This window comes from Hemitrygon akajei, chromosome 6 (assembly GCF_048418815.1).
Source record: "Hemitrygon akajei chromosome 6, sHemAka1.3, whole genome shotgun sequence".
Taxonomy (NCBI): domain Eukaryota; kingdom Metazoa; phylum Chordata; class Chondrichthyes; order Myliobatiformes; family Dasyatidae; genus Hemitrygon; species Hemitrygon akajei.
This window is the reverse complement of record NC_133129.1, coordinates 126,910,335-126,923,881: the sequence shown is the minus strand read 5'-3', so window position 1 is coordinate 126,923,881 and position 13,547 is coordinate 126,910,335. Positions and strand designations below refer to the sequence as shown.

Here is a 13,547-nt window from a genome sequence, read left to right as displayed (position 1 = left end):
AATTTGTTGACATGGCTGCAAAAGACAAGGGAAGGATTATTGAGTTCATTGTTATCTATCTTCATGGTTGAATAGTAGGAAGCATGAGTACTATGCACGAGGGTTGGAGTAGTTGACAGGATGCAAGTGTGCTGCTAAGTAACAGTGCAGATAGTTAAACGCTGTTAGGTGACTACTGGAAAAGTGGTACATAGAATGGAAGTGGAGTTCGCTAGATATTGGTAGATGAAACATCCCAACATTTTCACTAAACTCAGCCACGTGTGTGAAGTCATGATGTTCTTTCCCCCATAACTTCCTCGAGCCATCCCCCACTTCAATTCAAATCACAGGCACCATCCACTCAGGCCTAGATGGCTTTCTAAGCCTCTGAGTGTGGAAGATCTTTCTTGTGTTCTGCATCCTCTTCGACCTGTAGTTCATGAAAGACAGCCAGGAAATACTCATATTTTGTTGAATTTTATCTCTGTATGCATCTCTAGTTCACAACCAATACCCTTCTGAAGTGTGCCACAAATAGGTTCGCTCTATTTGCACATTGACATGTTTTCCCTATATTCAGATATTGTTCAATTATACTTTATGAACAACTGTTGTAATTCTAACATTGAATAACCCATCCTATTCCTCTCTCCAGTTGGAAAGCTTTTTTGTGCCAGCATTCTTCTCTACTTTCTATTGCCCCACTAATACAATGGGCTACAGAACAACTCTGTTATGGAATGCAATTGTGATTTTTATTCAGAATAGTTGTTTTCCTGCAGATTGATTTTCAAAAGATGTAAGTACATCTTTTAGGAATATTGCACTAATCCTAACAGTTCATAAATTAGAGTAATCTGAAGTGATTTAAGTGACAGTGTAGTTTGGTTGAGTATTAAAAGCCTAATATTTACAAACCAATTTGTTGTTTTAAAGTGCTTTGAAGGCGCAGTTTCCCCACTGCAGGATCTTTGTAGTGGAGCCAAGTCTAGTTAAAGATTGCACTAATCAAATTAATCATCATAGCAGATAAGCCGTAACAATTAGCGACTGCTGCTTTGGAGCATGAATGTATTAGATGCATACTGGAGAAAGAAAACATAGCCCTGGTGCTAGAAACCTCCAAATAGTTGTGGTTTGAAATAATGTAGGAAATATTTGGGAGTCAGAGACACAGAATCTCAGCAATGTTGTTTATTTGGATTCTAATTGGACTAGAGGATGTTCAAGGAGACTTTGTATTGTTTCAGTATTGTAAATAGCAATATATTAACACATTTAATCTATGTCCCTTGAATTTTCCCCAGTTAACCCCAGAGTGACTTTCATCTGTCTGTCAGAGCATCCTGCCTTTCAAACAACCTCTCATAAGCTTCATCAGGGAGTAACCCTATTTCTCCAAACTTCAGCCCTTGGTCATTTCAAGGAAATTGCCCTTTGGTCCCAGTTTTCCTGTCTTATTTACTCAGTAGCAATACGTGAAACGAGAGCTAGGGGTGTTTTGGCAAATCTGTTGTACAGATATTTATTACTCTTCACTTGCTCCCTTAATGTTTTTTTAAAATTCTGAATCTCTTGCTCTCTACCTCCACCATTGCACTGTCACACTCAGGGACCTGCTTTCAATCCCAGCCATTGCCCACACTGTCTCCGGCTTTCAATCCCAGCCATTGCCCTCGCTGTCTCCGGCTTTCAATCCCAGCCATTGCCCTCGCTGTCTCCTGCATTCAATCCCAGCCATTGCCCTCACTGTCTCCTGCTTTCAATCCCAGCCATTGCCCTCACTGTCTCCGGCTTTCAATCCCAGCCATTGCCCTCGCTGTCTCCTGCTTTCAATCTCAGCCATTGCCCTCACTGTCTCCGGCTTTCAATCCCAGCCATTGCCCTCGCTGTCTCCGGCTTTCAATCCCAGCCATTGCCCTCGCTGTCTCCTGCATTCAATCCCAGCCATTGCCCTCACTGTCTCCGGCTTTCAATCCCAGCCATTGCCCTCGCTGTCTCCGGCTTTCAATCCCAGCCATTGCCCTCGCTGTCTCCTGCATTCAATCCCAGCCATTGCCCTCACTGTCTCCTGCTTTCAATCCCAGCCATTGCCCTCACTGCCTCCGGCTTTCAATCCCAGCCATTGCCCTCGCTGTCTCCTGCTTTCAATCCCAGCCATTGCCCTCACTGTCTCCTGCTTTCAATCCCAGCCATTGCCCTCACTGTCTCCTGCTTTCAGTCCCAGCCATTGCCCTCGCTGTCTCCGGCTTTCAATCCCAGCCATTGCCCTCGCTGTCTCCGGCTTTCAATCCCAGCCATTGCCCTCGCTGTCTCCTGCTTTCAATCCCAGCCATTGCCCTCACTGCCTCCGGCTTTCAATCCCAGCCATTGCCCTCGCTGTCTCCGGCTTTCAGTCCCAGCCATTGCCCTCACTGTCTCCGGCTTTCAATCCCAGCCATTGCCCTCACTGTCTCCGGCTTTCAATCTCAGCCATTGCCCTCACTGTCTCCGGCTTTCAGTCCCAGCCATTGCCCTCACTGTCTCCGGCTTTCAGTCCCAGCCATTGCCCTCACTGTCTCCGGCTTTCAATCCCAGCCATTGCCCTCGCTGTCTCCGGCTTTCAATCCCAGCCATTGCCCTCGCTGTCTCCTGCATTCGGTCCCAACCATTGCCCTCGCTGTCTCCGGCTTTCAATCCCAGCCATTGCCCTCGCTGTCTCCTGCCTTCAGTTCAAACCATTGCCAATACTGAATCTCTGGCCTTAATGCTAGCCGTTTCCTTCAGTGTGAGAGTCCCCTCAGTCCCGGCCATCTTCCTCTACCTGAGATTCCTGCACTCAGTCTCTGCCATTTCTCTATCACTTTGAGTCTACTTCCACTGCTGGTTCCTCTTGTCACACAAAATAAAACTTTAAATTCGGAAGTGAAAACATTCTTTAAAATACTAGATTCTGTTCTGTTCTGTTCTGTTCACCCTGTACACATCAGACTTCCAATATAACTCGGAGTCCTGCCATGTGCAGAAGTTCGCTGATGACACGGCCATAGTGGGGTGTGTCAGGAATGGACAGGAGGAGGAGTATAGGAAACTGATACAGGACTTTGTGATATGGTGCAACTCAAACTACCTGCGTCTCAATGTCACCAAGACCAAGGAGATGGTGGTGGACTTTAGGAGATCTAGGCCTCATATGGAGCCAGTGATCATTAATGGAGAATGTGTGGAGCAGGTTAAGACCTACAAGTATCTGGGAGTACAGTTAGACGAGAAGCTAGACTGGACTGCCAACACAGATGCCTTGTGCAGGAAGGCACAGAGTCGACTGTTCTTCCTTAGAAGGTTGGCGTCATTCAATGTCTGCAGTGAGATGCTGAAGATGTTCTATAGGTCAGTTGTTGAGAGCGCCCTCTTCTTTGTGGTGGCGTGTTGGGGAGGAAGCATTAAGAAGAAGCTCACGTCTTAATAAGCTGGTAAGGAAGGCGGGCTCTGTCGTGGGCAAAGTACTGGAGAGTTTAACATCAGTAGCTGAGCGAAGGGCGCTGAGTAGGCTACGGTCAATTATGGAAAACCCTGAACATCCTCTACATAGCACCATCCAGAGACAGAGAAGCAGTTTCAGCGACAGGTTACTGTCGATGCAATGCTCCTCAGACAGGATGAAGAGGTCAATACTCCCCAATGCCATTAGGCTTTACAATTCAACTGCCAGGACTTAAGAACTTTTTTTTTAAAGCTATTATTAATGCTTTTTGAGTTAGTGATTTAGATGCATATCATATTATTACTGAGTTAAGTATTGTATGTAATGAGTTTTTTGCTACAACAAGTGTATGGGACATTGGAAAAAAAAAATGTTGAATTTCCCCATGGGGATGAATAAAGTATCTATCTATCTAGATAAAACACGCACCATTGAATCAGAATCAGTTTTATTATCAGGATTACACATTGTGAAGTTTGTTGACTTGTGGCAGCAGTACAGTGCCTCAAGGCAAAACAATTACTACAAGTTACAATACAGCAGTATGTTTATGACAAGGTTGGATAGATTTTTGCATAGTAGGGGAATTAAGGGTTATGGGGAAGAGTCCAGTAGATGGAGATGAGTCCATGGCCATATCCGCCATGATCTTATTGAATGGCAGAGCAATGGCCTACTCCTGTTCTTATGCATACGGAAATAACTAAAAAGAGGGAAAACAAGGTAGTGTCCATGAACTGTTCAAAAATCTGATAGAGGGAAAAAAGCTGCTCTTTAGACATTGAGTGTGAGTCTGCAGGCTCCTGAACTCTCTCCCTGATGGTAGTCATGAGGGGAAGACATGTTTCTGATGATGTGTCCTTAATAATGGACGCTGCCTCATTGAAGATGTCCTCGGCCTTGGGCAAGCTGGTGCCCAAGATGGAACCAGATGAGTCTTTCGATCCTGTGCATTGAAGCCTCCATTCCAGGCCGTGATGCAGCCAGTCAGCGTGATCAACATCTGTGGGGAATGGTTGGTGTTTCGATTTGAGACCTTGCATCGGAACTGACAGTGGAGAGGGGAAGACAGCCAGCATTAAATGGGGAGGGTTGTGACTGTGGCTGCTGGGTGAAAGTGGAAGCAGTCAAGGAAACAAAATGCACTCATCAGGTTCCAGCACTTGCAGCCTTTGTAACTTTGTTCATTGTCCTCTAGCCTCTGTCTCTACCTTCATCTTTCCCTTCTCCCACTTGATTCCATCAACCACTATTTTTTAGTCCAATTATCTCATTCTATCAATCACTTCCATTTACCTTTGTCTCTCAGCACCACCACTCACCTTCCCCTGATTGGTCTCTTCTGCCTATTATCCCTCCTCCCTCCTTGATCTACCTATCTCTGAACCAGCTCCTGCCTCACCACTCCCTCTTTCCTCTTTATACCAGCCCTCCTCCTCTCAGTTCCTGATTCAGAATTTCAAAACTGCAAGCCCATTTCCCCCCCCCAGGGATGGGGCTCGCTGTTGTTTTTTCTGGCTCCAGGTTTCAGCATCTACAGCATCTTGTGTCTCCTTTAAAAAACCAAAATAGTTCTGACACGACTAAACTCGCTGTGTAATTCTGTGCTTGTGGAGATAAACAGAAACAGCTTGAAAGTTGTTGGGGAGATTGCGAGCATGTGATGTAGATTGGATGTAGATGGGAAGGGACTGAACCAAAGGGGATAGAATGGAGGTGAGGTGTGTGGACAGGAGTCCAGTGGGCCAGGAGCAGACAGAGAAAGTGGGCCTACCCAGCCCTGGAATAAAGCTGTCCTCCATTGCTTATGATGTTGCACTGACAGAGTGCACGTTACAACTGCACTCATAACAAAATAAGCCTGCTGAGCCCACCCACACCCAACCCCCGCAATCTGGCGAATACCAATGGAAAAAAAGAGAGAGAAAAAAAAACAAAGGAAATTATCTGCAGTCTCGAGCTGTAATGGAAAAAATGTTGTGGACAGCCTTGTCTTAAACACGACGATCCAAACTCTGCATGCAAGCTGCTCTTTCCAGCCTCTGCACTCAGCATCGTAAAGAAAACAGCCAGACTTTGCACCACAAGAGAAACCACAAGGCTGGGTTTACAGCCTGATAGTCAACTGCAGTTCAGCTGACCAAAACAACATGTGCTGGCTGCTGAGACACAGAGAGATGGGAAAGGGAGTGCTTTTCACTCTCATGCAACGCTCACACAAAACGCTGCAGGAGCTCAGCAGGTCAGGCAGTGTCTACGGAAGTGAATGAACAGACGACGGTTCAGTCCGAGACACTTGTTTGGGGACTGGAAAGGAAGAGGGAAGATGCCAGAATAAAAAAAGCTGGGGGAGGGGCTGGAGAAGTCAGAATGTGAGAGGAGAGGAGAGTGGGCCATAGGAGAAAGAGAAGGAGGAGCACTGGGGCGGGGCGGGGTGGGGTGGGTGGAGTGATAAGCAGGCGAGGAGAAGAGGTATGAGGCCAGAATGGGGAGTAGAAGAAGAGGGAACAAAAAAATTACCAAAAGGAGAAATCAATGTTCATGTCATCATTCCAAGACTGAATGTAAGTGTTGTTCCTCCACCCTGTGAGTGGCCTCATCATGGCAAAAGAGGAGGCCATGGACTGATGTGTCAGAACAGGAATGTGGATAGAAAATGAAATGGTCTTCCACCGGGAAATTCCACTTTTGGTAGATGGAGCAGAGAGGAGCTTGATGAAGCAGTCCCCCAAGTTACATTACCATTGTAGCGGAGGCCACACCAGGAACACCAGATACAATGAGCAGTCCCAACAGATTTGCAGGTGAACTATTGTCTCACACGTTTGGGACCCCAAGTGGAGGAGAGGGAGGACATAAACGGGCAGGTGTAGCATTTCCGTCAATTCCGGGGATCTGTGCCAAGAGGGAGGTTAGTGGAGAAGGATGAAGGGACAAGTGAATCACGGTGGGAATAACCCCTGGGGAAAGTGGAGAGTGGGGGTATGAAGGAAAAGATGTGTTTTATAGTAGAATTCCATTGAAGATGGCAAAAGTTGTGGAGAATGGTATGTTGGATGGGGAGGCTCATGGGGTGGTAGGTGAGGAAAAGTGGAATTCTCTGCGTGTTAAAGCAATGAGAAGATGGGGTGAGTGTGAATGTTGGCAAAATGGAGATGTGAGTGAGGGCAGCATCAATGATGGGGAAGGGAAACTCCTATTCCTTGAAGAAGGAGGGCAACTCAGATATCCTGAAAAGGAAAGCCTTACCCTGGGAACAGATGCAGTGGAGACGAAGGAACTGAGAAAAGGGAATAGCATTTTTACAGGATAAAGGGTGGGAAGCAATATGGACAAGATGGTCGTGGGAATCATTAGGTTTATAAAAGATGTCAATACACAGTATCTCCAGATATGGAGACTGAGAGATCGAGAAATGGGAGAGAAGTGGAAGAAATGGACCAAGTGAGTTTAAGAGCAGGGTGGCAGTTGGAGACAAAGTTGATTAAGTTGATGAGCTTAGCTTGACTGCATGAAGTAGCACCAAAGCAATCATCAGTTTAGCAGAGGAAGAGTTGGGGAGCATTGCCAAGGAAGGCTTAGAACATGGACTGTTCTACGTAGCTAATGAAAAGGCAGATGTAGTTAATGTCAATGTGGGTGACTCCTTGAGTCTGGAGAAAGTAGGAGGAGCCCAAGGAGAAATTGTTGAGGGTGAAGATCACTTCTGACAACTATGAGTTAGGTGGCAGAAGGTGGGAGTTTTTCAGAATTGATGAGGTTAGTGATGGTGTTGGAGACAATTTTCTGATGGTCCTGAGTGGTGTCCTTTTCAAGAGGTAAATAAGATGCAGTGTCTGAGAGGTGCTACCTGGTCTCAGCAAGGTCCATCACACTACAGCCCTTTGTCTATGTGGTTGATGGTTGGTGCTTAGGGAGTAGAGGGCAGAGCATTCAGAGGGGTAAGGTTTGAAGAGGAGAGAGGACCGCTAAAGTTGAGCCAGATGATGTCTTAGTCTCATGTTTTCCTTCAATCCCATTTTAAAACACTGCGCCAACTCTCTTGTCCAGTTTTCATTAGCGCTCTAGTTACTTACTGGCAGAATCAAGAGTGTCTTTGTGGTCAATGTCATCTTCTTTATTGATTTCTAGGGTCCGAGCTTCTGGCTTGACACAAGTTGTGGGCCTGTATTAAACCAAACCCTAGGTCAGGACAATCACAATTAAAACCTGATTAAAGCTCCATTTTGGCTGATACTGGACTTACACCAAATAAAAAGAAAAATGCAAGATATGAGTTTCTATCTTGCATTTTGTGACCTTAGGTCAATCCAAAGTGTTTTACAGTCAATTAAGTAATTTTGATATGCAGGATAGGAAAAGTGACAACTAACAGGCACCTGACAAGGGTTCACAAGTAATAAAATGATAAACAGACAATTCGTAATTGTCACATGACATAAAGGGGGCTACTTGGCCCATTGAGTCTATTCTAGATTTCAAAACAATCTTATCACAGAGTAGAGAAACAAACCCTTCAACCTACTAAACCTGCAATAACAATTGACCATTTACATTAATCCTTCATTAATCCCATTTGTGTTCATTCTCCCTACATTCTAGTCAATACACTCCAGATTCTGCCAACCACATATGTACATGTGACAATTTTCTTTATTCAATTAACCTACCATCTTAGTTCCCCGTGATCCATTCTCTCTCCAATCAAGATGATGCCAAGCTGTGGTCATGGTCAACATTCAAAGTAAATTTATTATCAAAGTATGTAGATTTTACCAGATACAACCCTGAGATTTATTTTATTGTGAGGGCATACAAAGAAACCATACAGAATCAATGAAAAACCGCACACAAAGAAAGACAGAGAAACAACCAATACACAATGAAATAAATAATAATAATGATAATAATTTTAAAAAAGAGTGATTAATAAGAACACGAATTGTAGACAGTGAGTTGATAGGTTATGGAACAGATCAGTGTTGAGGTGAGTGAAGTAATCCATGCTCGTTCATGGCTTTATTTTCGCTGTTTTTTGAGCTTGTGGGGAAGATTTGGGGGTCAGAGAGAGGAATTAGGCATCCGATTAGGGATAAGGATGTGGAGGAGTTAGAGTTCAGGCTAGTCCTCCACTCTGTGCTTTACTTTCGAAAACCAACAACGTGGACGTGTGAGAAAGGACGTCGGGATTCTAGACCTAAGAACTGCTCTTGAAGGCCAAAGATGTGGACGTATGACAAAGGATACCTGTGGATATCAGGCTGGTGAGTGTTGTAGATAATGACCAGGAAGGTTGTGGTCTAGTGTCTACTAGGTCAGCTGGTCCCCCTGGGATGGTGTGTCCTTGGATCAGAAGTCCATGCAAACAGGAGACTGAAGAGCCGGTGACACCATAGGTACACGAGTCAGCAAGCCCAGAGGTCACAGCCTGGAGTTCGGGGTCCCATCATTGGCTAGTCCAGGGGTCAATGTCGAAGATTCAAGCCTGAAGTACGTTTGGATGTCTGAAAGTCAAAACCTGATGCCTGCAGCCCTGGATATATGAGTTTGAAAGCCATACGGAATGACAGAGTCCTGCTGTCCATAAGTCTGCTGGAAGCCCAGTGGCCTCTCCTGGGAGTGGAGGAGTGTCTATGTGGGTGTGTTTGGGGGGGGGGGGGGGGGAGGTGGAGTGGTGGGAGGCAGGAGAGAGGCTTGTTTTCACTTGATTGTAGCTGTTCTGTGTTGTTTGACTGATGCAAAAAGAAGAAACAATTATAGAAATAAATAAGCAATAAATATCCAGAACGTGAGATGAAAGGTTCTTGAAAGTGAGTCCATTGAGTCTAGGGAGTATTGCCAAGCAGCGTGCTTTTGTAAAGGGAGATGCAACTGCAGCACCTGAGGAAAACCATGTGGTCATCTGGAGAAGGTGAACATTCAACGCAGACAGTACCAAGGCCAGCTTACTCCTCATCTACAGATACGTTGAGTGTCATTTCAGGTTTTGAACTTATGGTCTCTGTCATCTGTCTCAAGGACATGTATTCACAGGTGCAATGAAAGACTTACTTGCAGCAACATTACAGGCACATTACAGACAACAGATACACATCATTTACAAAAAAAAAACATAATTTAAATATAAATTCTGCACAATTTTTACAAGAAAGAGCAAAGATCAAAGTTCAAAGTAAACTTTATCTACAGAGTACATATACGTCACCACATACAGCACTGACATTCTTTTTCCTGTGAGCATTCTCAAGAAGTCTATAGAATAGGAGCTATAACAGGGTCAATGAAAGATCAAGTAGAGCATAGACGACAAAAAACTGTGTAAATGTAAATATAAATAAATAGCAATAAATAACGAGAGCATGAATTAACAAGATAAAGAGTCCTTAAGGTGAGATCATTGGTCCAGGGAACATCTCAATAGATGAGTTTAGTTATCCTGTCTTGTTCAAGAGGCTGATGACTGAAGGGTACTAACTGTTCTTAAACATGGTAATGCAAGTCCTGAGGCTCTTGCATCTTCTACCACATGGCAATACTGTGAAAAGAGCATAGCCTGGGTGGTGAGGATCTTTGATGATGGATGCTGCTTTCCCACAACAGCATTTCACGTACATGTACTCAACGGTTGGGAGGGCATTACCCCTGTAGTGCTGGGCCGAATCCACTACCTTTTGTAGCGTTTTCTGTTCAAAGGCATTGGTGTTCCCATACCAGGCCGTGGTGCAGCCAGTCAACACACTCTCCATGAACATGGACCTATCATGTAAATGTAATTGCAAACAACACATTTATAGAAGTTTGCCAAGGTTTTGATGTCACGCAGAATCTCCACAGACTCCTGAGGAATTCGAGGCACTGTCCAAGATAGGTCCTCTGAGATAGTGATGCCCAGGAATTCAAAGTTACTGACCCTCTCCACCTCTAATCCTCTGATAAGGACTGGCTCATGGATCTCTGGTTTCCCTCTACTGAAGTCTACAATCAGTTCCTTAGTCTTGCTGACATTGAGTGAAATGTCATTGTTAGGATACTATTCAGCCAAATTTTCAGTCTCTCTCCTGTATGCAGATTCATCACCATCTTTGATATGGCCCACAGCAGTGATGTCATCAGCAAACTTGAATATGGAGCTGGGTTTAGCCACACAGTCATAGGTGTAAAGCAAGTAGAGCAGGGGGCTAAGCACACATCCCTGTGGCACACTTGTGCTGATGGAGATCGTGGAAGAGATGCGGTTGCTTATCCAGACTGACTGGGATCTGCAAGTGAGGAAATCCGGGATCCAAATGCACGAGGAGGAATTGAGCCATAGGTCTTCGAATTTACTGATTAGGTTTAAGGGGATGATAAAGCGGTAAACATAAATTTGGACAATAAAAAACAAAGTTAATTTTAATGCAAAATGGTCAAAGTGCTCATAGGTTTTGCTAAAGTATAGCGTTTAGAATTTTGCTGGATAGTTGAAGAGAATTAGCTTTTCTTGAACATGGTGACGTGGGACTTCAGGCTCCTACCCAATGGTACCTATTTAAAAAAAAAGCATGGCCCAATGGTGGGATCTTTGATGATAAATATTGCCTTCTTGAGGCAGTGCCTTTTGTAGATACTACCAATGGCAGGGAGAAATGTGCCCATGATGCATTGGGCAGAGTCTACTACACTCTGCAGTTTTCTTACTTCCATGTGCATTTGAACTGCAGTACTAGACCATGATGCAACCAGTCAGAATAACTTACCAGCGCATCTGTAGAAGTTTGTTAGACAAACTTGGTGACAAGCCAAACTTCCTTATCCTACCATGAAAGCAAAAATGGTGGCACACATTCCTTATGGTGATTGCGTTGATATTTTGGGCCCAGGACATGTCTCCTAGTATGTTAATGTCCAGGAATTTAAAGCCACTGACCATCTCCATTACTGAGCTTGTTCACCCTTGTTCTCCTTCCTGATGTCAACGATCAGGTCTTTAGTTTTGCAGACACTGAGCAAGAGGTGGTTGTTGCAGCACTGTTCAACCAAGGGTCAGTTCCAGAATAAATATTGGCCAAGGCACCAGAATGTCCTCCTTCCATCAACAGTGTTAGCAGCAGGTTAAACACCCAAAGCAGCAAATAATCTGCTGAACAAACTCAACAAGTCGAGCAGCATCTGTGGGAGGAAAGGAATTGTCATCTATTTAGGTCAAAATAATGTATCAGGACCCTACAGGGTTCAAGCAGAAAGGGTCTTGCAATTAACAGTACACTACTGACGGCAAGACTATTAACAGTGTTAAAGATAGATAGATAGATAGATAGATAGATAGATAGATACTTTATTCATCCCCATGGGGAAATTCAACTTTTTTTCCAATGTCCCATACACTTGTTGTAGCAAAACTAATTACATACAATACTTAACTCAGTAAAAAAAAATATGATATGCATCTAAATCACTATCTCAAAAAGCATTAATAATAGCTTTTAAAAAGTTCTTAAGTCCTGGCGGTAGAATTGTAAAGCCTAATGGCATTGGGGAGTATTGACCTCTTCATCCTGTCTGAGGAGCATTGTATCGATAGTAACCTGTCGCTGAAACTGCTTCTCTGTCTCTGGATGGTGCTATGTAGAGGATGTTCAGAGTTATCCATAATTGACCGTAGCCTACTCAGCGCCCTTCGCTCAGCTACCAATGTTAAACTCTCCAGTACTTTGCCCACGACAGAGCCCGCCTTCCTTACCAGCTTATTAAGACGTGAGGCGTCCCTCTTCTTAATGCTTCCTCCCCAACACGCCACCACAAAGAAGAGGGCGCTCTCCACAACTGACCTATAGAACATCTTCAGCATCTCACTACAGACATTGAATGACGCCAACATTCTTAGGAAGTACAGTCGACTCTGTGCCTTCCTGCACAAGGCATCTGTGTTGGCAGTCCAGTCTAGCTTCTCGTCTAACTGTACTCCCAGATACTTGTAGGTCTTAACCTGCTCCACACATTCTCCATTAATGATCACTGGCTCCATATGAGGCCTAGATCTCCTAAAGTCCACCACCATCTCCTTGGTCTTGGTGATATTGAGACGCAGGTAGTTTGAGTTGCACCATATCACAAAGTCCTGTATCAGTTTCCTATACTCCTCCTCCTGTCCATTCCTGACACACCCCACTATGGCCGTGTCATCAGCGAACTTCTGCACATGGCAGGACTCCGAGTTATATTGGAAGTCTGATGTGTACAGGGTGAACAGGACCGGAGAGAGTACGGTTCCCTGCGGCGCTCCTGTGCTGCTGACCACCGTGTCAGACCTACAGTCTCCCAACCGCACATACTGAGGTCTATCTGTCAAGTAGTCCACTATCCAATCCACCATGTGAGAGTCTACTCCCATCTCCGTTAGTTTGTGCCTTAAGATCTTGGGCTGGATGGTGTTAAAGGCACTAGAGAAGTCAAGGAATGTAATCCTCACAGCACAACTGACCCCCTCTAGGTGAGAGAGTGATTTGTGCAGCAAATACGTGATAGCATCCTCCACTCCCACCTTCTCCTTATACGCAAAGGGATCTTGGGATCCAAGTGGCAATGTAGGTTGAAAGGGTAGTAAAGAAGGCATATTGAATACTGTCCTTTATTAGTCAAGGAATTGAGTTTAAGAGTTGGGATGTTATGTTGCAGCTTCATAAAACTCCAGTAAGGCTGCACCTGAAGTATTGCATTAGGTTCCAGTCACCTCATTATAGGAAGGATGCCAAGGCTTTGGAGAGAGTGCAGAAGGAGCTTACCAGGATGTTGTCTGGGTTAGAGGGCATGTGCTATCAGGACAGGATGGATTTTCTTTGGAGCATCTGAGGCTGAGTGGAGATCTGATAGGTGTTTATAAGATTACCATAAGGAAAGGTAAAAAAGACAACCAGTAGATTTGCCCAAAGCTGAAATATGTGGCATCAGAGGGCATGCATTTAAAGTGAGAGAGGTAATGTTCAAAGGAAATGCGCAGGTAGAAGTTTTTACACAGCCAATGGCGGGAGCCTGAAATGTGCTGCCTTTGGTTACTGTGGAGGCAAGTATAATAGAGGCGTTCACGAGATTCTTAGATAGGCTCACAAATGCGCAGGAAGTGGAA

General features: G+C 44.7%; 1 protein-coding gene across 4 annotated transcripts in view; it reads left to right on the top strand.

Moving 5' to 3' along the window:
* Nucleotides 1–13,547, top strand: part of kcnq1.1 (potassium voltage-gated channel, KQT-like subfamily, member 1.1) — a 787,687-nt gene that overhangs the window by 616,805 nt on the left and 157,335 nt on the right. The gene's annotated exons all lie outside the window — the stretch shown is intronic.